This window comes from Puma concolor, chromosome D3 (assembly GCF_028749965.1).
Source record: "Puma concolor isolate L17-30 chromosome D3, mPumCon1.1.hap2, whole genome shotgun sequence".
Lineage (NCBI taxonomy): Eukaryota > Metazoa > Chordata > Mammalia > Carnivora > Felidae > Puma > Puma concolor.
In genome coordinates, this window is record NC_141678.1 from 40,190,036 (window position 1) to 40,212,207 (window position 22,172).

General features: G+C 39.3%; 1 protein-coding gene and 1 long non-coding RNA gene across 6 annotated transcripts in view; one reads left to right on the plus strand and one right to left on the minus strand.

Moving 5' to 3' along the window:
* Positions 1-22,172, plus strand: part of DLGAP1 (DLG associated protein 1) — a 904,837-nt gene that overhangs the window by 394,137 nt on the left and 488,528 nt on the right. The gene's annotated exons all lie outside the window — the stretch shown is intronic.
* LOC147575516 (uncharacterized) lies at positions 14,187-21,147 on the minus strand. Its single transcript, XR_015242469.1, has 3 exons — positions 20,830-21,147; positions 17,656-18,020; positions 14,187-14,637 (listed from the first exon to the last, which is right to left on the minus strand). It is a non-coding gene; the product is annotated as an uncharacterized LOC147575516 (long non-coding RNA).

Here is a 22,172-nt window from a genome sequence, read left to right on the forward strand (position 1 = left end):
CCTTCTAGTATTTTAGTGCCAGCCAGCGATCAGTTCTCACAATTAAATAAACAAGGAGAGTGTGTGGGACTGTCCTATATCGAATCTGTTACTAATGAACGGACAGAAATCACAATTACGGTGTATGGAATTCTCGAAGGAATTCACCACCTCAAAGCAATTTCATTCCCATTTGCCCCTATTAACAAAGAAAATGTTACTAGAGTTTGTAGGGTAGAATATATTGAAGAGAAATAATGCCACTTTTGTTTTAATGACTACTTATATTGAGCTTTATATATTTTGGAACTGAGTTTCATTCCGATACTGTTTTTTCCTTTCTCATTCTTAAGCATAAGAAATTTATAACTCCCTCTTTTCTTCCACTTCACTCCTGAATGGAATTTTAAATCATAGTGGGATGAATGGTACCCAGCTGGGGTTTTAAATGTGTAATCTATATTGAGAGAGTAAACAAGATAAACACACTCTTTGTGGCAATGTGGCAATCTGAAATTTCTCTTGAAAAAGTACTTGGAACAAAGATGCACCGTGATGCTAATAATCACACTTGGGGGGCGGCAGGGAGGGGGGGGGAGTAAAGGATCTATGAGGTGGCATCCCTGTAGTTTCCAAGGGTTCTTGAGGAAGAAATACCGATGTGGGAATGAGAAATATTCTACTCATGTTAAGTGAGCTATAAGATTCGAGGGAGAGGCCACTGTAGCAAATTTTGTTCCCTGCGTATCATGTTAGGACTCCTGGTAGTTTGTTCATTTGCAAAGGAGGAAGCTGAGTTAAATGCTCCTCAGGATCTGTCCCAGCTACTACAATTCCAAGTGCAGTGTTTTGGCACCAAGATCAGTTTTCTTGTTTGCACACCTGCTTTGGGTTTTAACACATCTGCTCTTAAAAGATGCCTAAGTTGATAACCAGTTGTGTTCCTTCTAGCATTGCCTCATATCAAGGACTCGGTTTGTACAATGGGATCTAATTTACTTTATAAAAAAACATTAAAGCTGTCAAAGAAAGTTACTAGCTTTAAGGTATGCAGCCTATTTTTCTATAACTAAAAAAATAAATAAATAAACCATAACCTTTCCCAAATGGCATATTTATAATACCTTTAGGTTTCCCAGGTAATATTTGTCAAAGAGGTGGACATGAGTTGTAAAACGATTGCAAATATTGGGTCAGTTGTCACCGAAATTAAACTGACCGTGTACTTAAGAATTTTCAAAAAAGAACGGAACTGAGTGCTGCATTTTAGAATCAGATTAGCTAGCGGACTGTAATCGATTGGGAAAGAGGTGATCCCTTGGAGACAAAGACAAAGAAAATCAAAGCCTTAGGCAGAAACCATTAGCAACCGATCCAGTATCAAGTAAGTGGCTCTGTGGCAGCATGAAAGCTTTTGAAGTGTCTAAGTGGCAATTTCCTGTTGTTCCCAGCTCTACAGATTTATTTCAGGAACATTCCTAAAGCCTACAACCTGGTGAGGTTGAATGGAGGTACATGATCTCCCCTCATCTAAGAAAAGACCAATTTTTGTGTCTTTCCATCCCTAAAGTTTTTTTGCAATCACCTTTTTTCATCAATGTCATATAAAACATGCCCAGAACACAGCCTCTGACTTATGTGCCTTCACTTAATGGCATTTCAGTAACTTTACCATTGACTCAGACGCTTAATAAACCTGTAATGTAATAGGTATTCTTTTCTCTGTAATTGCGAAGAAAGTACATTTTAATTCAGCGGAGTAAGACAGCTAAGTGGAAATTTGTGTAGATAACAGAAATAGTCTTATTCTAATTACATTTTGGGAATTATCAGTACAACATTTGTTGCCAGGTGGCCTGGGGAGACCTCTGGGCCCTGCCTGGGGTCTCCACCCATTGGTCCTTGGGATATCACTGGAGGCTGTCTGTCTTGTTGCGGGACAGAATTCAAGGACAGAGGAGACACAAGAGCCCAGGGGTACAAGTAGGAAAGTTTATTAAAGTGAAAGTACTCTCTGGGGATGTGGGAGCAGGGGAGCTCAACTGACAGCTGCCTACCCCAGGGGGTGAGTCTCTGTTATTGATGGTTGTTAACTAGGTGGTGGAATAATTGTTAGCTGGGGAGGGGATTTCTTTGGGAGCAGAGTTTTGTGCCTTTTTTCCCTTACTGGGTCAGGGGTTTCCAGCCTCCTTTGTCTTGGTCTGGCCGGATTTGACCGGGCTTCTCATGGCTTTATTTTAAAAGTGTTGCCAGGACAGATCTCTGGCTTTCCCAGAATAGCTGTGACTCCCCCTGGCCTCCAGGCACACTGTTAAAACCTAACTAACTGCCTACTCTAACATACCAAGAATAAGTATTTGTTTATATGGTGTATTTAAGAAAGAATACCCTAAGTAAGTGAGATAGGCACAATATGAAGATAAATGGAAAATAATGGTGGACTTATAAATACCGTTAGGAGAGGGGCGCCTGGGTGGCTCAGTCGGTTGAGCGTCCGACTTCGGCTCAGGTCATGATCTCGCAGTCTGTGAGTTCGAGCCCCGCATCGGGCTCTGTGCTGATGGCTCAGAGCCTGGAGCCTGCTTCGGATTCTGTGTCTCCCTCTCTCTCTGACCCTCCCCCACTCATGCTCTGTCTCTCTCTCTGTGTCAAAAATAAATAAAACATTAAAAACAATTTAAAAAATAAATAAATAAATAAATAAATAAATAAATAAATAAATAAATACTGTTAGGAGACATGAGACTCAAAAGCTGGTTTCTAAGAGCCAGCATACTTCAAAATCGGACAATATAAAATATTATATAGTCATGTAGCTAGGTAGGAACCAGTAATAGTTGGATTTGTGTTGTTCAAGTATATAACTCTGTGATCATGCTGAAAATTCCTTGAGTAGGGGCTGGAATTAATAGACTCCAAAGACATTTAGTATTTGTTCTCTCTGGTGGCTTTCATCTTAAATATGCTGAGGCTATTTCTGTCTGATAATTTATGCTCCTAAGCTTCCTCAAGTCACTTTTCTTTATTTAAGTGCTAACAAAAACTGTTCAGAATTTTACAGGTTTAATACAAATTAAAAATTCTTCCGGTGGGTGCAAAGGCATGGTTATCAACTGGAGAAGAGTTCTTTAGCCCCCAGCCTGGGTTTTTCCTCCTTCATTCTTAAATGTTTGTTTATTTTTGAGAGGGGGGGGGAGCAGGGGAGGGACAGAGATAAAGAAGGGGACAGAGGATCCAAAGTGGGGTTCTATGCTGATAGTAGATATCCCAATGTGGGCTGGAGCTCACAAACCTGTGCGCTCATGATCTGAGCTGAAGTCCATCGCTTAACGGAATGAGCCACTTAGGTGCCCCCCTCCTTCATTCTTATCCACACTCTACGCGTCCTTTACTTATCTAATGACTCTTCACCTGCTTTGAAGCTATTAACCTGCTCTCAGTGCTCAAGTTTTCCTTTTGCGTCTTGTCGAGATTTGTTTTTAATCTATATTCAAAGTCAGTCTTTAAAACCAAGCAGGTTATTTAATTCTGTAGGTGTCTGTGTCTTTCATGTAAAACGGAGAGGTTCATAAAATAAATCCCATAAACAGGTCAAACTTTCCTTGCCCAATAGTAATTGTGTTACTCCCGCTCCACCCCCCTCTTCTGTGATTGCCCTTGGCAACAAGCTTGTGCGTTGTCACAGGCTGGGGTTTTTAGGAGCCATGGCTGAGTGGGTAATTGAACAAAACTGGTCCCCAACTGCCTGTATGAAGCAATAAGAGCCCAGACTCCCTACTCTTGGTAAAGCAGCCTAGTAGAGAAAGATTACTGAAATATCAAGTCTACCAGGATTGTAAAGAATAAAATCTAGAAATGAGAGGAGAGTATGCAAAGATGGTAAGGTTAGAATATTTGAGTTGTTGCAGAGGAAGACCTTCCCTTTAAGGTCCTTCTAGGTGGATTTAGAATCAAATTGATGGGACAGATGAACAGGAGAAAATCAAATTTAATAGGTGTACATACAAGGAATCCATACAAACGTGAAATTGCAAAGACAACGAGGCAACATGAACCTTATTTGAGCTAAGGAGATGGGTAGGGTCTGAAGATACCAAAGGGAGAAGGCTATTAGCAGGAAGGTGAAAGGAGATGTTTTGAAAAACAAGGGTTGCTTATTATGCAGGTAAGTTTCTCAGGTAAAGAAGAGTCTGTTATTAGCTCTCTTCCTGGTTCAGGTTCTCCTTTCCGATGTAAACTTAGGCAGTTGGGGTCCTGGAAGAGAGCCTTTTCTGCATCTGCTGGGTTTTGTGCACTTTTAATTCAAAATCATGTTCACGCCAAAGTGGCCCATGTTGGAGCAGACTGCCCTAGGCCCCTACAAAACAGACACAAAACATAAAGCTTGGAGAGACCTGTGAGGCATTTGCAGAGGTAAAAGGTGGAAGGTTTCCAGAGAAACCTGTAACTGAGTGCCTGTGAGAGAGAATAAGGAGACCTGAAGATGGTGAGTCACACTGGACACAGTAAGCGTGAGTTTTTCCTGATGTCTCACCAGTAAATCCTTTGGAACCTCAACCTTCTGACTTTGAGAACATACAGTCTCCATAGATTTTTGTCCAGCCTTTAGTTGACACAGATTGCATGTAGGGTCTTCAGTACATAAATATAAATAAATGAAACAGGTCAGGGAAGGAGTCGGTGAACTGAGATGTATGTGCCCCATAAGTGGACAGTTGTGCTGGTGGTTAAAATGTAGCAGCCACGGACACATCTTGCCAAATAACTCAGGACTTCAAGAAACGCTTGAAATATTTACCTTCAGGTGAAATCTCTAAAATAATTGTTAATGTTGGGAGACAAGTCAAGGAAATTGAGTTTGTATCTCTCTCTCCCAGTGGAGTCAGTCATTGTTTTACTCAATAAGACGCAGAAGTTCAGAAAAATAATCCTGTAAGTTATGCTGGTGACACACAGATGTTTAGTGTCACAGCCCAGATATGGATACAATCTCCTGATTCTCCTGAAGGATTTTTCTCACATGATTATGAAATTCAGGAAGATCGTTTGTGAGGGATGGACACTGGAAGAATTTCAGGTTGTAATAGAAGTAAAATACCATTCTCTAAAAAATACCTTAAGCGAAACAAATTTTCTTCAATCTGAAATTATCCGATTTATTTTCATCAAATCAATGAATAATGAGTGATATACAGTAACTTTTCTTATGCTTACTAATTGAAAAGTTCCTTGGGTGAAAAAATAAAAAGGAAACCAAACTACCCTAGAGTCTAAGCATTAAGTTGCCCTACAATGGGAATTTGTATTCTCCTTGTTAATGATCTTTTATTTAGAAGCAAACCCATTTCTTTAAAAATAGAATTGTTCATGACAAATATGGTTTGAGAATAATAAAGAGGTATAAGTTTCTTTCTGCAATAGTTTTCTTACCTTAATAACCTATTTTCCAAAAAGATTAGTTCAAAAAATATCCAACACCATGTGATTACTGTTCAGGCTGTGTGTGTGTGTGTGTGTGTGTGTGTGTGTGTGTGTGTGTGTGTGTGTTAAAGTATCTTAACTAATGCCTTTGTCTCCAGTAATTCTTTCCCCCCGAGTACTGTCTATACCATTCGGTTTTTCTTTTAAAGAGAGATTTTTATATACCATAATTATTAGATAACTGATAACTTTTTTACCATTTGATCACAATAGCCTTTTTCTGCTTGTAATCATGAGTATGCTACTTGACAGCATAAGAAGATTCTGTCATTTCTTTTTTTCTTTTTTTTTTTGAATGATGGCAGAATTAATGTTTAGTGTGGGGGGAAATAAGACCAGGTTGTTAAACCCATTACAATTACATTTGTTGGCAATGTACCTAATACCGCACTAGCCACACAGGCTACAGAATTAATTATAAACATATCTGTCCACAATCAGGTGATATTAGTGAAGGAAGAGTCACTTAGAAAGCAGAAAAGAGGCACCTGGGTGGCTTAGTGGTTGAGCATCCAGCTTTGGCTCAGGTCAGGATCTCAAGGTTTACGAATTCAAGCCCTACATCGGTCTCCGTGCTGACAGCTGGGAGCCTGGAGCCTGCTTCAAATTGTGTCTCCCTCTCTGTCTGCCCCTCCCCTGCTCATGCTCTCTCTCCCTCCCTCCCTCTCTCTCTCTCTCTCTCTCTCTCTCTCTCTCTCAAAAATAAACGTTAAAAAAAAAGAAAGCAGAGGAAGTGATGTTTTCTTGAAATAAGGACTGTGTGTCCAGAAAAGTGACCAACTTGGCTATAAAGGCAAGCTGCAGTCTCCTACTGAACATGATAAAAACATGTAATACTACAGATCTTCTGAGGAGCCCCATGAATAGACATTGTCTGTTTGTGAATAATTCAAAGGTACAGTTTTGCTTACAATCATTTCTAACAGGACTAGACAATTCATAGCAATGACGTTTTGTTTTTAAGATTGGCTAAAATTAATACAGTGACAAATACTGCCTGCAAGTTGGCAAACTTCAGTACTAATCTGGGAAGTATAAAATAAGATATCATTCTTTCACCCAAATAATTAGAAACAAATTAAATTGGGTAATATAAATATTTTGGCACAAATATTGAAAATGCATATGCTCTACATTGCTGGTAGGAAAGTAAATTTGGTGAGCTGTTTCTTTGGGTTGACAATTTGCCAACCGAATTTTTGAATTTTCAGTTTTTAAATTGATGATTAAACGGTTTTCTTTCTGAATATCTAATCTAAGATACAAGGGTGTTCATTGCTGCATTTCTCATAATAGTAAATCTTGGTAACATCCTGAATGTCTATCAATAGCAATGCAAATTGCTTTTAGCATAATCATTTTATGGGATCCTCTATAGTTACTGAAAACAATTTTAAGTAATCCATACTTCCTAAAATAGACCTCAAAAACAGTGCTCTTATGTATGCAACCAACTATAAGGTTCCTAGCCTAGCTGTTGGTAATTAGGAGATGAGTTACCTTTTTCTGAAATGTGTGAATGTTTTACCATAGCCTATATTATAAAATTAAAAATAAATATGAATTTAATAAGCAGAGCTTAAATTAGGGAAAGTTTTGAAAACTATTATTCTAAAACACTCTAATGGAAATATAGAAAGTTGATTTTTTGACTATTTTATTTGAGAGCTACACTGGGAGCCAGTTTTGAGTGCATTGGGCCCAACATTCTGTAGAGCACAAGAACATTCATTCATTCATTCATTCCCTCTTTCTGTTGTTAATTCAGTGGGTATTCATTCAACACCAACTCAGTTCCAGCCACTGTGGATACAAAGGTGAACGTAATGGTTGTTACCAAGAAGCTTACTAAGAGAGGTAGACGATGAGAGGGAGAGAGAGGCAAAAGGAGGGAGGGATGACGGGGTTCACAAGCTCCTGAGAACAATCCCTAAGAAAATTAATACCACTCTAATCATGGGCAGTACAAAGTATGATGGGGATACTCGGGTTCTGGAACTTTCCTACTTGCTCCTAACTCCATTCGATAATCCCTAAGACTATGGCTCCCCAATGGCTCATGTGCCTGTGGAATGGACTCAGTCCTGCAAGGTCTTTAAGGACAGACTCTTATAAGGCTGCTTCTATTTTTATTTTTTTTTAAGATTTTATTTTTTTAAGTAACATACACACCCAATGTGGGGCTCAAACCTACAACCCCGAGATCAAGAGTTGCATGCTCTACTAACTCAGCCAGCCAGGCACCACATCGCTTCTATTTTTAGAGGAAAGTTGCCTTTTTGCCTCATGATTCCAGCAATTAGACACAAGGTCAGTCTTCCTCCGACAACTTTCAGAAATAAAGCAACCTGGACCCAACGACTCAACCTCTTTTTTTTTCTTGATTTCTTATACTTTTCCTTGTATTCAAACCTTCATTGGAGAAAAACCAAGGTAGCTGTTCCCTACTGGTGCTCTACAGAATGGTGGTCTTTCTCAGGTTATCCACAGGTTGACTAGGAAAAAATGGCACTCGGTCAGATAATTTGGGAAAAAATAAAGTATAATTGCACTGTTTATTTTACTACAGAAATTTTTGGATCCTTGAATTCTTAGCTGTATCATAAATCTCCAATAGGAGTAAAATCTTCTGTAACCAAACATTCCTTTGTGTGTGAGAGTGATACAGCTATTATTATCTGGAAAATCTTAAAGACATAGTTTGGGAAATCCCTTTCAAATGTTAGTCTGAGAATTTCAGTACTTGCCTCCCATATGAATTGACTTCCCCTTAGTTACCTTAGGTAAACTGCTAACACTTTTGCTCCATGATCAATACGTTTCTCTTTTTTATTGTTTTATTGGTTATATTTTCCAATCAGCAGTTTACTTACCTACTTCCTTACTGTTAAAGTGTTAACGTTCCTTCCAATTATCCCTTACGATAAAAGCTGCAAAGAACTTCTTAGCATTCATTATATTTTTCATTATTTTTAGACAGATTCGTCAAAGACTCATCCTCCTTTGAAACTCTGTTGTGAAGCTCTTTCATGTACCTTACGGAAGAGAACTCTTTAAACTATGCAGCTACCGCTAGGGTTTTTACAAATGGTTCTTAGACACTGTGGTTGACTTCCCATCAAGTAGCTTGAAAGCGGTCACGTGAGCTCTCTATTGAACGAGCAAGGCCACTTGGGGGGAGACAGACTGAAACACTGTGCACCTGCTGGGTAGACTTATAGAGGATTTGCACAAGTAGGTCATCATTTTAGTTCCAAATGTAGCTTCACTGATGCCACAGTCATCCATGCTTTCAATAGTTTAATGCAAATATATTTGTAAGCGCAACATATATTTTATTATAGCATCCAAAAGGAAATCAACTCTATGCTATACATTAACCAGATAAAACTCAGCTACTTTTTTTAAAGCCAGAGTGCTTCCTTTAGCAAATAATTTCTTAACCTTCTCTACCAACATGGTAACAGTCCAGAAACCCCCATGTTATTAACATGATAACACCTGGCTTATTCAGAAATCAAACTTCTGTGAAGTTATAATCATTCAGACCAGTGATTTCTTTAATAAATACTCACTGAGCACCTAGTAGTTATCAGACGCTGTTCTCCCACCGGGAATGCGGTCATGAACAAAACAGACAGGAAAACTCTCTTCACAGAGTTTACATCTTAGTGTGAGGAGAAAGACGGTCAGCAAAATTAAGTAGAATCTACCTATGTGAGGTCAGCAGGTGATAGCCGCTGCAGAGGGGAAAAAAAAATCAGAAAAAGTGAAAGCAATTTGGGGGCAGAGAGAGGGTTACAAATTTAGATGGGGCCCCAGGTGAGGACCTTACTGAAAAGGTGACAGGTAAGGAAAAACCCTGAAGTATGTGAGGGAATGAGGCGTGGGTGAATCTATGGGAAGACTGTGCACAGCAAAGGATGTGACAAGTACCCAAAATACAATATAATTGGGAATTACCCTGTACGCAAAAGAGCAGTGAGAGTGGGCATTAGGAAGCCTAGATTTTAGGGTGAGCCCCTGTAGTGCGCACCTGGGTGACTGTTAGCAAGTCGCTCAGCACCTTGAAGTTCAAGTAGAAAATACGGCATGGGCCTGGGGAATGGAATCCTGTCTGAGTTTCTTACCTCCTGTATCCATTAATAACTGAGCCCTAAGAGGAGGTTAGATGGCATTTGGCTCCTTTAATCCATGAGGCACAAACATACATGGTGCATTCAAGAAAACTCTCCATCAGGGACACTCACTTACAGTAAAAGGGCGCCGTACTTAAATGTGGAACTTCAATAATCTAGAACACAAAATGACACCCCGTACCTCATTCCCTGAAACTCCTACTACTAGGAGCGATAAGGGTAAAGGGGCATTGCAGTAACAGATTTCACTTTTCACGAGTGAGAGGCACTAACAGTTTGAGGTTTCTATTTCATTTGATATGGTGCATTATTTCAATACACGGTGTGGCGTGCTTTGTCCATGCATTTATTAAAAACTGTGCAAGGTCTGATAGTAGTTTATTTGCTGCCAATTGAAATAGGAAGTTGAATTCAACTTAGGACACTGAGATCCCATAGAACAGAGCAAGGTAATGTGTTCACGGTGTTAATTTTATGATCTGCCATGGGCTTTTATATTTCCTTAAAAAAAATACTGCGTAGGGGCGCCTGGGTGGCGCAGTCGGTTAAGCGTCCGACTTCAGCCAGGTCACGATCTCACAGTCCGTGAGTTCGAGCCCCGCGTCAGGCTCTGGGCTGATGGCTCAGAGCCTGGAGCCTGTTTCCGATTCTGTGTCTCCCTCTCTCTCTGCCCCTCCCCCGTTCATGCTCTGTCTCTCTCTGTCCCAAAAATAAATAAACGTTGAAAAAAAAAAAAAATACTGCGTAGAAACACAAAAGGAATAGGTACGCATATCAACACAGAGAGATGGTTCCCTGTATATTTATTTGCTTTCAGTCGTGCTGGGGAGGAAGAATTTCCTTTTCCCTTCAAGCTGGACTCCTAGCTGGACTTAGAACCAAATTGACATGAGACAGATTAACAGGAGAAAATCAAATTTAATCGTATAGGTGCAGGGAATCCACACAAACACGGAAATTCCAAACACAGGCAGCATGATGCTATATGAGCTAAGGATAGGGGTAGGAGTGTGAGGATACACAAAGGGGAAAATGACCATTGTGAGGAAGTGTGTGGAAAACAAAAGCTGCCCTATTATATAGACCAGCTTCTTAGGTAAACAGGTATCTCTGTTGATAGCTCTCTTGCAGCCAGTTGGCGGGGAGGTCAAGAGCTTTTCCTGAATCTGCTGGGATTTGATTGCTTTTAAATCAAAATAATCTTCATGCCAAAGTGGCCCATCTTGAGATAGCCTGCCCTTGACCCCTACAGTGTAAAACTCCACTTGCATTGTTAGCACCTCATAAGGGAAAGGAGCTAAATTTTTAGAATCATCTCGGCTGCTTTGGGTTTTATTCTAAATTTTTCTATTTGGTTCCAGCTGTTCTATTTGGTTCTATTTTGTTCTATTTTGGTTCTATTTGGTTTTCAGCTGTTTCTAGGAAAGACACACTTTATTCTTCGCCAGATTGAAATGATTTTTTTTTTCATTTGTATTGAAGTAGATGAGACTGAAACAGATTGGCTTATCAAAGGCCAATTAGGGAAGGCATGGCCATCACGTGCTACTTAGGCAAAACCATCATGAAGGCACCACAAAGAATAGTTTTAAAGTTCAGCTTTAAGTAAAATCAATATTATTCAAGGTCATTTATTACTCAGGCTTTGCCCAGTGCTGCTGACCTGGAAAGTAAATCACTTTCGTCACCATAAACTGTGGTGTGTTTTTTCTTCTACTTTGCTATGTTTCTGTTTTCCTAACAATGATATTCTAAGTTGATCTCAAATAAGTAAAAATTTTACTTAGCAAGTGAATCTGTATTAACAAGAACTGCAAAACTTACCTCCCTCTATTGTAACCGAACTAATGTGAGTTCACTCCTTGGTGAGTCACAGATAGAAACTGCATCAGGTGAGTCGTCAAACAGAGGAAACTTTATTTGCAGCACATAAGGCGATCGTAGGGAATAACTTCCAAAACCATGACTCCTTGAGCAAGGGTGGATGGGTTCCTTTTATGTAGGGTTAGAAAGAATATTTTAAAAGGGTGTCCTTGTCATCATTTGTAGAGACAGGCATAAGGTCCTGCAGTGCCTTAAGAAAACATGCCTATTCATACATTGTATGTTATGTAAATGAGGCTTGTATTCCTCCTGGAAGTTCCAGGGAGGCTAGTTTTAGTATTAGAATGAGGACAAGGTAAATATGGGTCACTCCATGGGTCAGTCCATGGTCCATCTGCACAGACTGAGTCAGGAGTTAAGCACAATCTCATCTCATCACCCCAGTGGTCTGGGCTGCCCAACTCTTTGTCCAGACAGTCATTATTGCTTGAGACGTAGTTTTGCTTTCCATCACAGGATGCTATGCTGTGGGGTCTTTTGCCTGAATTAAGAGATAAACCGGAAGGAAAAGCTTAAGGAAAAATGTGAGACAAAGTTTGGTAAGTACAGGCAGTTAGGCAGCCAAAATCCGGTCTTGAAGTCCAGCTGGTGACACTAAGGAAAAGAGAGGGAGAGTGAGGGAACTAACATTTTTTGAATACTTAGCATGCTCCATATTCTGGGCTACAAAGTAAAATATGCCATTTCATTTAACCTTAATACAGTATATTATTATTCCTGTTTTTAAATGGGCAGTTGAGGGGCGCCTGGGTGGCTCAGTCGGTTAAGCGTCCAACTTCGGCTCAGGTCACGATCTCATGGTCTGTGAGTTCGAGCCCCGCGTTGGGCTCGGTGCTGACGGCTCAGAGCCTGGAGCCTGCTTCAGATTCTGTGACTCCCTCTCTCTCTCTCTCTGCTCCTCCCCCGATCATGCTCTGTCTCTCTCTGTCTCAAAAATAAACATTTTTAAAAAAATGGGCAGTTGAGACTCAGAGAAGTCATATGGTAGGTGCATAGTAAAAACCTCGCAAGTCTCCATACTTTTCTCAAAGAGAGCATGCTGATTTCCATTATCTAGCCCCTGATTGCACTGACATAGTATACCCTTGGCATTGAACCTAAGAACAGCAGTGTGGTTGCAGTAGAATCTGGATGGATCCAGGAAGCAGGCGGCTATCTATCTGGCTCCCCCACCACCAACCCCCCGGACACACTCTGCTTCTGCACTGCTGGGACAGCTCCCCTATGCAGACTGAGTCTCCCTGGGGCTGAACCACCACCCCTACAATTCACGTCTTAATAACAATGACGCCTTGCGAAGTAACAAAACTCTCAGACTCCCAAGACCAAATGCCAACTGATAACATCCATTTTGTGAGATATTTCAGGACTAAGGCCAAGGAGAAGATGTTTGCATCCCTTTTCTGAGAGGTAGTTTCACTAAATGATCTAAAGATCACAGCCCAGAAAGTCACTGTGTGACCAAAGAATCAGAAGTAGGACAGGGGGCACTACTAAATGGATAGCGGTGTATGCTATGATCTCCTGGTGCTTTTTAAAATCTAAAGAAGCAGAAGTGACTGCTTATAATCAAAGCTCCTTCTTCTAATTGGTAATGCAGACTCAGAAACACTTATTTCTAAACTATTCTATTGGGTATTTTTTAACTCCCTGATAATACTCAACCCCTAAGTATTTCTTACCCAATAGATGATGAGGGTTAAGTCTTCTACCCTGAAAAGCCTAAAAACTATTCCAAACCAGGAAAAGCAGATTTGGCTTCATTATTTCCTTGATGCAGCATTTTTAAATCCTTTTTTATTCCTTATGCGGAATGGCATGTGAGAATCTAGATACCTCAAACTGTGCGAACAAGGGACATTGTGTGACCCTTTTAGACAAAAAGCCACCAACTTACCCCAAGAATGGTTTGCAACAGTTTAGAAGCCTTAGCCTAGCACTTCTTAGGCTGAATTCAGCTCACGCTAACTTGCGTGTGCGCATGGCGGAGGTCAAGAAGAATACATTTGAGAACCATCCTTGCCTTTCATAAGCACAGTCAAAGCTGCACGGGCTGGAGAGCATGCTTTGACATAACCCTGGCAACGTGGAAAGTCTGGGAAAAGCAGGCACTGTTTTGACACTAAGACTCACTTCCCACAATAAGAAAGCAGATTCGGAGTTACTCGTCTTGTGGCTGGCTGTATTTGGCTATTTTAGAGATGGGAGTATTTGGCTATTCTAGAGATGGGACTGCTTGGATCCTAACAAGAGATTGTTTCAGATCAAAGTAACAATTTTCTAAAAATACTCCTGATTTCCTTGGCAACTGAAAATGTCAGTCTGAAGAGTTTCTTAGTGGTCATGTAAAGAATCCAGGAAGTATCCTATATACATATGTATATATGTATACATATGTATATGTATACCTGTATCCATATATACATATACATATATATATACATCATATATATGTATATGTGATATACATGTGTGTATATATACATATATATGTGATATACATGTGTATATATATGATGTACATGTGTATATATATGATGTACATGTGTATATATGTTAATAAATATATAAATTATATATAAATAATATATACAATATCAATAATATAATAAATATATATGTTAATAAATGAACGAATGAATAAGGTTATGGTTAAATTAACATTCTCTCCATATATGGTTCTTTTCATTTGTAACTGCCAGCTATAAGTAAGACTTCGGTACAAAATGCCAACTGTAGAAGGTAAAGATCTAAATTCAAGAAACTTTTCATTTGATACTTGTATTGTGTGGGGAACAGCAGTGTCATAGTAAAAGTAAAGTGAAAGGGCCTTTGGAGTCAGAGAACCAAGACTTGAGTCAATTACGGGACCATGGGCCAGTCACTTTTACTACCCTGAGGTACTGTTACCGCATGGGGAAAATGGTTACAACAGCAATACTCACCTGTGCTTCTGCATATAGCAAACGAGAGGTGAAATACTCAGTGATGTGTAGGGTGTGCACACCCTGACTTTGGACATGGTCAGAGCTCTTTCCCTGTACACGCTCCAGGCCTCAGATGTCCCTTCTGTCATTTATCCTCCGGTTGTCTTATTCACTGCTAAATCTCTAAAACCTGGAATTGTACATGCTCCTTAGTGCACAAGAGGTATCTGTGGAAAAGGGAGAGCAGGTAGGTTAGGTGATGATCTTATCCAATTTGCCCAGTGTTTGTGTCTTGCTCTCTCCTTCTGGTCCTTTGACATTGACTCAGTAGCATGGCCTACCCAACTCATGGTTTCTGTTTTACTCCTGGATTATAGTCTTATGGGTCAGCCTTCTAGGTCTCAGACACTACAGCCCACAATCAAATCCAGTGCCCTTTCCCATCTCCAGGCATGCCCTGGGTGCTCCTTGGTTAGACACCAAGTGCTCCTTGGTTAGACACCAAGGTGCTCCTTGGTTACTCTATAAGGACAAAGAGGTGTTTCTATCATCACCATCCCACCAAAAGTGAAGCTTTCCAATTGTGACAGCCAATGGTATGCTCTTCACCAAACACTTCTGGTCTCCCCTTTCCAGTACATAAAGGACCATACTCCTCTAGCTGTCCAGAGTTAGCTGTGGCCACATGAGTTGCTTTGGCCAAGAACATATGAACATGATGGCCACGTTGCTGCTTCCTATCCAAGCTTTCAGAGCCAGAGGAGAATTTGTCTTTTTCTTGTCTTGATGAACACAGAAGAAAATACTTAGTGAAAAACCTTAGTATTGATAATTCCGGCAGTAATATTCACTTGGCCCAAGTCAGAAAGTGGAAGCCTGCCAGCTGTGTTGTTTCCTGTCTGCTCTGGCCCTATCAGGGAGGCTGAGTTTCCACAGGACGTGAGGTCAGGCCTCCATCATTGGAAGCTCCACACTCAACCACAACTTTCCCTTCCAATCCTAAAACTGAGCGAGACTCTTTCTGATGCTGCTAAGTAATCTAAAAAGGGAGTAATTCATGGATGACTTAAGAACAGAGCCAACACCCAAATAATTAGTAAGTTGGATGATATTTTTATATACTGACTATCTCAGAGATTACCAAAGAGAGGAGTTTAAATTTGACTTCCAAAGCATGGCTTGTAATTTTGCACTTCTCGATTAGACTCAAAATTTATAAAAAGCTTTTGGAAAGATGGGAGAGGTACAAGATCAGAAGGCTCATAACAGTCACAGAGAGATAAATGCCAAAGGGGAAAAACAGAAATTCATGAGTTTACAAAATACAAACACACTTTCGCATAGATGCACATACATATGAACACATGTCCCCATGTATGTACCTTTTTGATTAAGTATAAAATGCAAAATCGTTTTCAAATATAATTTGGTAAAACAGAAAGAAATGAAACACCAGATTCAGTGCTAGGCCATTCTATTTTTGTCTCTGCCTGTACTGCCTGAACAATTTCAGATGACCTTGGCCATCTTCTATCTCCTACCTAAAATGTGTGTTTGAACCAGATGATCTCCAGAGTCTTCTAATTCTAATAACCTATTGTCATTCCAAGTGAGTGGGAGCGCCTTCTGTCATAATAAGGAGAAGCATTAAACCAGTATGTTTTGAAAAAATAAATGTATTGATTCAATTATGCCTGACTCCTTCAAAACATCTTTTTGAGTTAGGTTATGACAAGAAACATAAAAAAGGTGATAACACTGAAGTAAATTGGGTTCAGAGAAAATACAAGAATGCAAGTACACTCACTAAAAGGGTAAATATAGCTGTGATTACATGTTAAATGGCTGAAAGCCATAGCAAAAAAAAAAAGTTGACTATGAGAATTGAATAGCTTTCCTAGTGTTAAAGGCTTAAAGAAAAAATATTCTATGTAACACATTTTTAAAAGGATAAACTGGATAATATTCTTGGTAGGATTAGTTAAGTCAGCCCTCCTCCTACAAAGTGAGAAAAAACAATACAAAATAGGTAACATCTTGGAATAGGCAATTCACAGTAAGAAAACCCTAAATGGGTAATAATTATTAAGAGATGCTCAAACAGCATAAAAATCCAGAAAATACTAATGAAGGGGCGCCTGGGTGGCTCAGTCGGTTAAACATCCAACTTTGGCTCAGGTCATGATCTTGCAGTTCATGAGTTCAAGCCACAAGTCAGGCTCTGTGCTGAGCACTCAGAGCCTGGAGCCTGGAGTCTCCCTCTCTCTCTCAAAAATAAAATTTTAAAAATTATTCTTTAAAAAAGAAAATACTAATTAAGGCATCAATAAAATGCCAATCTATAATCATAAGACAAAAACTAAAAAGTCATGCAATATCAAATGCTGGTGAAGATGTAGAAAAATGGAGACCTTCAAGCAGCTATTTGGGAAAATAATTTCACTGAATTTATTGAAATTAACTATGTACATATCTAACAATTATACACATGCTAGCAATTGTACTATTGGATATTTCTTCAGAAAGTCACTCAAGTGCTCAAGGAAAAAGTGTATGGATGCTCATGACAGCCATTGCCATTGGTAAACTTACCAATGCACGCATACGATGGTATGTTATGGAGTATAAAAAACAGTAACTTAGATGTATATTCAGTAACATGGATAGATCTTTAAAAAAATGTTGAATAGAAAAAGTTAGAAAGATATTTATACCACAGTATCATTTATGTAAATTAAACATGCTCCATGCGCAAATTGTTCAAAGCTTCTGTGTGTGTGTGTGTGTGTGTGTGTGTGTGTGTGTGTGTGTATAAAAGTAGAATAAAAGAACACACTTTAAATATATTCTAGAAGCTGTCTCAGGGGGAGGGAGGTGTGGAATTAGTGGCCAAAGATCATAGAGGAAAAAAGTTAAACTGCAGGGTATTCTATAAGAGGGTGTTCTGTGGATTGATGATAATAAAATATCATAAACTCAAGTCTACGATCATCTTAAACTTGGTTATCTGAGGTCCATATTTTTAAAAAAGTTAAAACTTGAAAAGTTGAGAAAAACAAAATTAAGAATGTATGAAAAACCACCATAAAAACACCAGCTGAATTTGAGAGGCTTTGTGAAAGCTGGGCTTGAATCTCACACACGGTGAATTTACAGTAGTTTCGAGGGTTGGCCATTCTCACTTGGGGAGAGCAAAGGCGATAAAAACTTGCTATGGTCACGGCAGTTGAGGGTGGAAACTGTACCTAATTCATTTGAGGGTCCCCTGCCCCAGCACAGGACCTGGCGCTTTACAGATACTCACGTCTGTAGAATGAATGAACTCATATTTTAAAAAGAAATCTTACTCTTGTGGCTAAGCCTTGGGACAAATCTGAAAGCAGGAGAGAGATTTTTCCATTAAGTAAACAGTAATAGCTAGATCAATTGCACTCAGTGCTGAAGGTCAGGGGCTCATCATGATAGTCATTGCAACTGGACAGTGCTGTTGTTTGTGCCCTGATTTATATCACAGGTCAAGTCTTTCAGAATAGGAGTCCAGGTTATTTTCTTCCTTGAGACTGAAGCTGTCTTCGAAACAAGGTTTAGCCACGCAATGACTTCATTAATGCTGCAAAAGAAGGAATGGACCTGTATTAAGACTTTGTCATTCTCACACTTGAAAATAGCCAGGTTACTAACAATATTAGAAAAGGAAAACAAATCTACAAAATCATTAAATGAAGTCGCATGGCCATATCAACCATTATCTTTTATCCCTAGCTTTAAGAACATAGTATTGTGTGCCTTGTTAGTTCCTGTCAGTAAATAATAATGTCGGGGCACCTGGGTGGCTCAGATGGTTGGGCGTCTGACTCTTAATTTCAGCTCAGGTCACAATCTCAAGGCTGTGAGATTGAGTCCTGCACTGGGCTCAGCGTTGAGTGTGAAGCCTGCTTGGGTTTCTCTCTCTTCCCCTCTTTCTGTCCCCCTCCTGCTTGCTCACTCTCTTAAAATAAGTAAATAAACTTTAAAAATGTAAATAATGGTAAATAGCCCATTATTATTTTTGCATTATTTTGGATTATTCTCAAATTCTTTCAGTGCTGATTCATGCATCAGACCTCTATCTTGGCAACATTTTGCACCTCTTCCCTTTCACGCAGAAAACACACAAATTACTGTGCCTCTGCCAACCCCATCACTTTAATGGTACCCTGTTGAGGAATATTTTAACAGAAGACCATGAGAAGTGCGAATCTTACAACAAAGGGTATATGATTTATTGTGGGTCGAATTTCAGGCTTCAGGGGAGATGCATGTGTATGTGGTGGGTGTACAGGTGTGTGCCCGTATGTCTCCTGTCCTAGATGTCCTGCACAGGCAAAGCCAATGATCCAGGCTAATGGGTCAGTCCTGCAAGATAGAAGCATCTTGTTTAATTACACTTCTATAGATTAAGATGCCAGGAAGAGGATCTGACTGTCCTTTAAACTAGAAATAAACCAATTTCTGAGGTGGCCAAAAAGTTACATTTGTGGTCACAGACAGAAAAGAATATTCTTCCCCAAATACTTTGAATGAAAGAGTTAAACAGGCATGTCTAGAAAATATACATTTTGCATAATAAGATTGACATTATTTTGTATTTGAAGAAAAGACTTCCTCTTTTACATTAAAAAAATGAATTCTAAACACACTTTCTATTTTTAAGTTTTTAAAAAATAGTTTATTTGAAATATTGGGATTCTTTTTAAAATACATGAAAATGACAGGAGCTTTTGGGATCTGCATAAAAATGATTTAATCTTTATAGGAACAGATTGGTGAGTCACAGTAAAAATTTATAGTTAGCACATTGAATTTATGCATTTTTGTTCGTGTCATGATAGCTTAAAGATACTTAATAGATTATTTTTTAGTCTTTAACTGGATAAATCTTGAGCAACAGACAGACTTGTGGATTGTTAGAATCTCCATTCGTTTGAAGACCACTGAGAAAAGAAGGTGAAGCATCTTTGAAATTACCGTGTAAGTCATGGGTAAAACTCATTCAGTGCAAGCATCTAATTATATACCTTTTTTTTTTTTTTTAATGTGGATGTTGAGGAAAGTAAGGGGCATCATCTAATGCAGGAATGCGTAATGTTGGGGAAATGTCTTTGTGATTAAATTGCTAGCGGCAAGGTGAGAGGGTCCTGACGCTCAGAATGTGCTCAGAAATGACCTTGAGAAAGAACCTTAGATCATGATTATGTTAGTTGAAAGGGCTCCAAGTGGAAAGAGTCATTAATTTTGGAAAGATTCAATCAATGATGCTTTTCACTTCACTCTCCTGCTTCACAAAAGACTCTTAAAGATGTGAAATTTCCTCTCAAACTCATGTAGTGCAATAGTGGCTATTTTACAGTGGGGGTAGGGGGGCTCACTTGAACCTCGATTCCCCAAATCAGAGCCCCTTTTGGAACTTTACCTTCTACTTTTCCCCCAAGGCTGAATAATTCAGAATCTGAGTCATTGTAACGATTTAATCCAATGACCAAGTCACAATACAGATAGGAGAGCTGAAGTTTTCTGCTTTCTCCATGGTCTGTTATAATTCTGTATTTTCCTACAGCCTCATTTAAATCCCTTCTGATGAAGTTTAAGCCCTTCGCTTATCATTCTTCCTTCATAATAGCCACTCTTCATTCAACAAATATTTATTGGATGTCCTTTATGTACAGATTATATGCCAGTTACTGTCCCTTAAATATATTGTTGTTTAAACTTGCCAGTTTTTTTTTTAATTTTTTTTAACGTTTATTTATTTTTGAGACAGAGAGAGACAGAGCATGAACGGGGGAGAGGCAGAGAGAGGGGGAGACACAGAATCGGAAGCAGGCTCCAGGCTCTGAGCCATCGGCCCAGAGCCCGACGCGGGGCTCAAACTCACGGACTGTGAGATAGTGACCCGAGCTGAAGTCGGACGCTTAACCGACTGAGCCACCCAGGCGCCCCTAAACTTGCCAGTTTTAATGGATGCTGTGATGGGCCGTCCAGATACCCCTTTAGGTATTTATTCCACCCCCTGCTGGGAGTGTTGGCACCGATGCCTCTCAGACACGTCCCTTCTGGGGAACTGCCTTCAGTTGAAAGGAGCTGTCACACACAGGGCTATGCTTCCTCTCCAGGGCAGTCCACGTGCAATGACTAGTCAGTGAGGGGGACACAAAGGCCCAGCCCCCTTTCCTTAATTTGGGATAATTCTGAAGGGCCATCCCAGCTCTCAAGTTCAGCACTTTCCCTCACCCAGTCCTTCTTCCCTCGCTACTTTAGTGGTAGTTTTCCCCAGTTACCACCCCCACCCCCATGGACCTTCCTGCTCTCAAATCCCCATCTCAGAGTCTGTCTCCAGGGAACCCAACTTAAGGTAAAAAAAAAACACCGTAAAGTATCACCTGTCAACCGTCCTTCACAGTTCATCATCCTGTTGTTTCCATCATCTCTGTTAGTATCCAGAGCATCACTGTTTCTGGTTACCAGATTTCTACCGCTTATCAGATGCTAGCCATCAAAAAACAGCAACAACAAAATGACTATGATTTTACTGCCAAAACTGAGCAGTCTAACTGGTGCCATGCAAGTCTATCCACCAGTATCCAGATTATACTTAAAGAGGGTGCTAACGCTGATCTTCAGTGCTACCTTGTGACTGTGTGTGTGTGTGTGTGTGTGTGTGTAAAGCAATCATTAACTGGTCCAGCAGAATATTTTCAGTGGACTCTTCTATTGACCCCACTTTCTGGTATAGCACATTGTGTTGTGAGTAGATTTAGTTGTACAGTTGAGCCTTGAACAGTGTAGGGGTTAAGAGCACCAAACCCCTGCACCGTGGAAAATGTGCATATAACTGTTGATTCCCAAAAAACTTAGCAGCCCCCTGCTTACTAGAAGACTTACCAATAACCGAAAGTCTATTAACACATATTGTTATATATGTATTATATATTCTATTTATAATAAACTAGAGAAAAGAAAATCATAAGGAGATATATATATATTATATATATTATATATATAATATATATATCTGTCCTGTGTGTGTGTGTGTCTGTGTGTGTGTGTGTGTGTGTATATATATATATATCTGTCCTGTATTTACTGATACCATAAGTTTGCATCCTCTGTTTAGAAGACAAACATCTGTCAATACCTAATCAATATTGCCTTATATTATACAAGTCTATTTATAATAATTGCCTTACATTATACAGTCTATTTATAATAAACTAGAGAAAAGAAAATCATAAGGAGATATATATATTATATATATTATACATATATATATATATCTGTCCTGTGTATGTGTGTGTGTGTATGTGTATATATATATATATATATATATATATATATATATATATATATATATATATCTGTCCTGTATTTACTGATACCATAAGTTTGCATCCTCTGTTTAGAAGACAAATATCTGTCAGTACCTAATCAATATTGCCTTATATTATACAACACACTGTAGCTCTGTATTACTAACACTAGACATCGAAAGTGAAAGGTAAGGTGAATGAGAAATTCATTTTTATTTATAGGTATAATGATGCATTCATTGATAATGAAGAAGCAGCAAGATGAGTGTTTAATGGAGCCTATTGTAATGGATACAGTTGCTTCATGGTAGCCCAGTCTATACCCTAGTGAACGAACTCTTATAAAATCTTATGGTATACAGGATTACAGTCATATTCACAGTACAGTATTGAAAATATTGTTACATTAAAAAAAA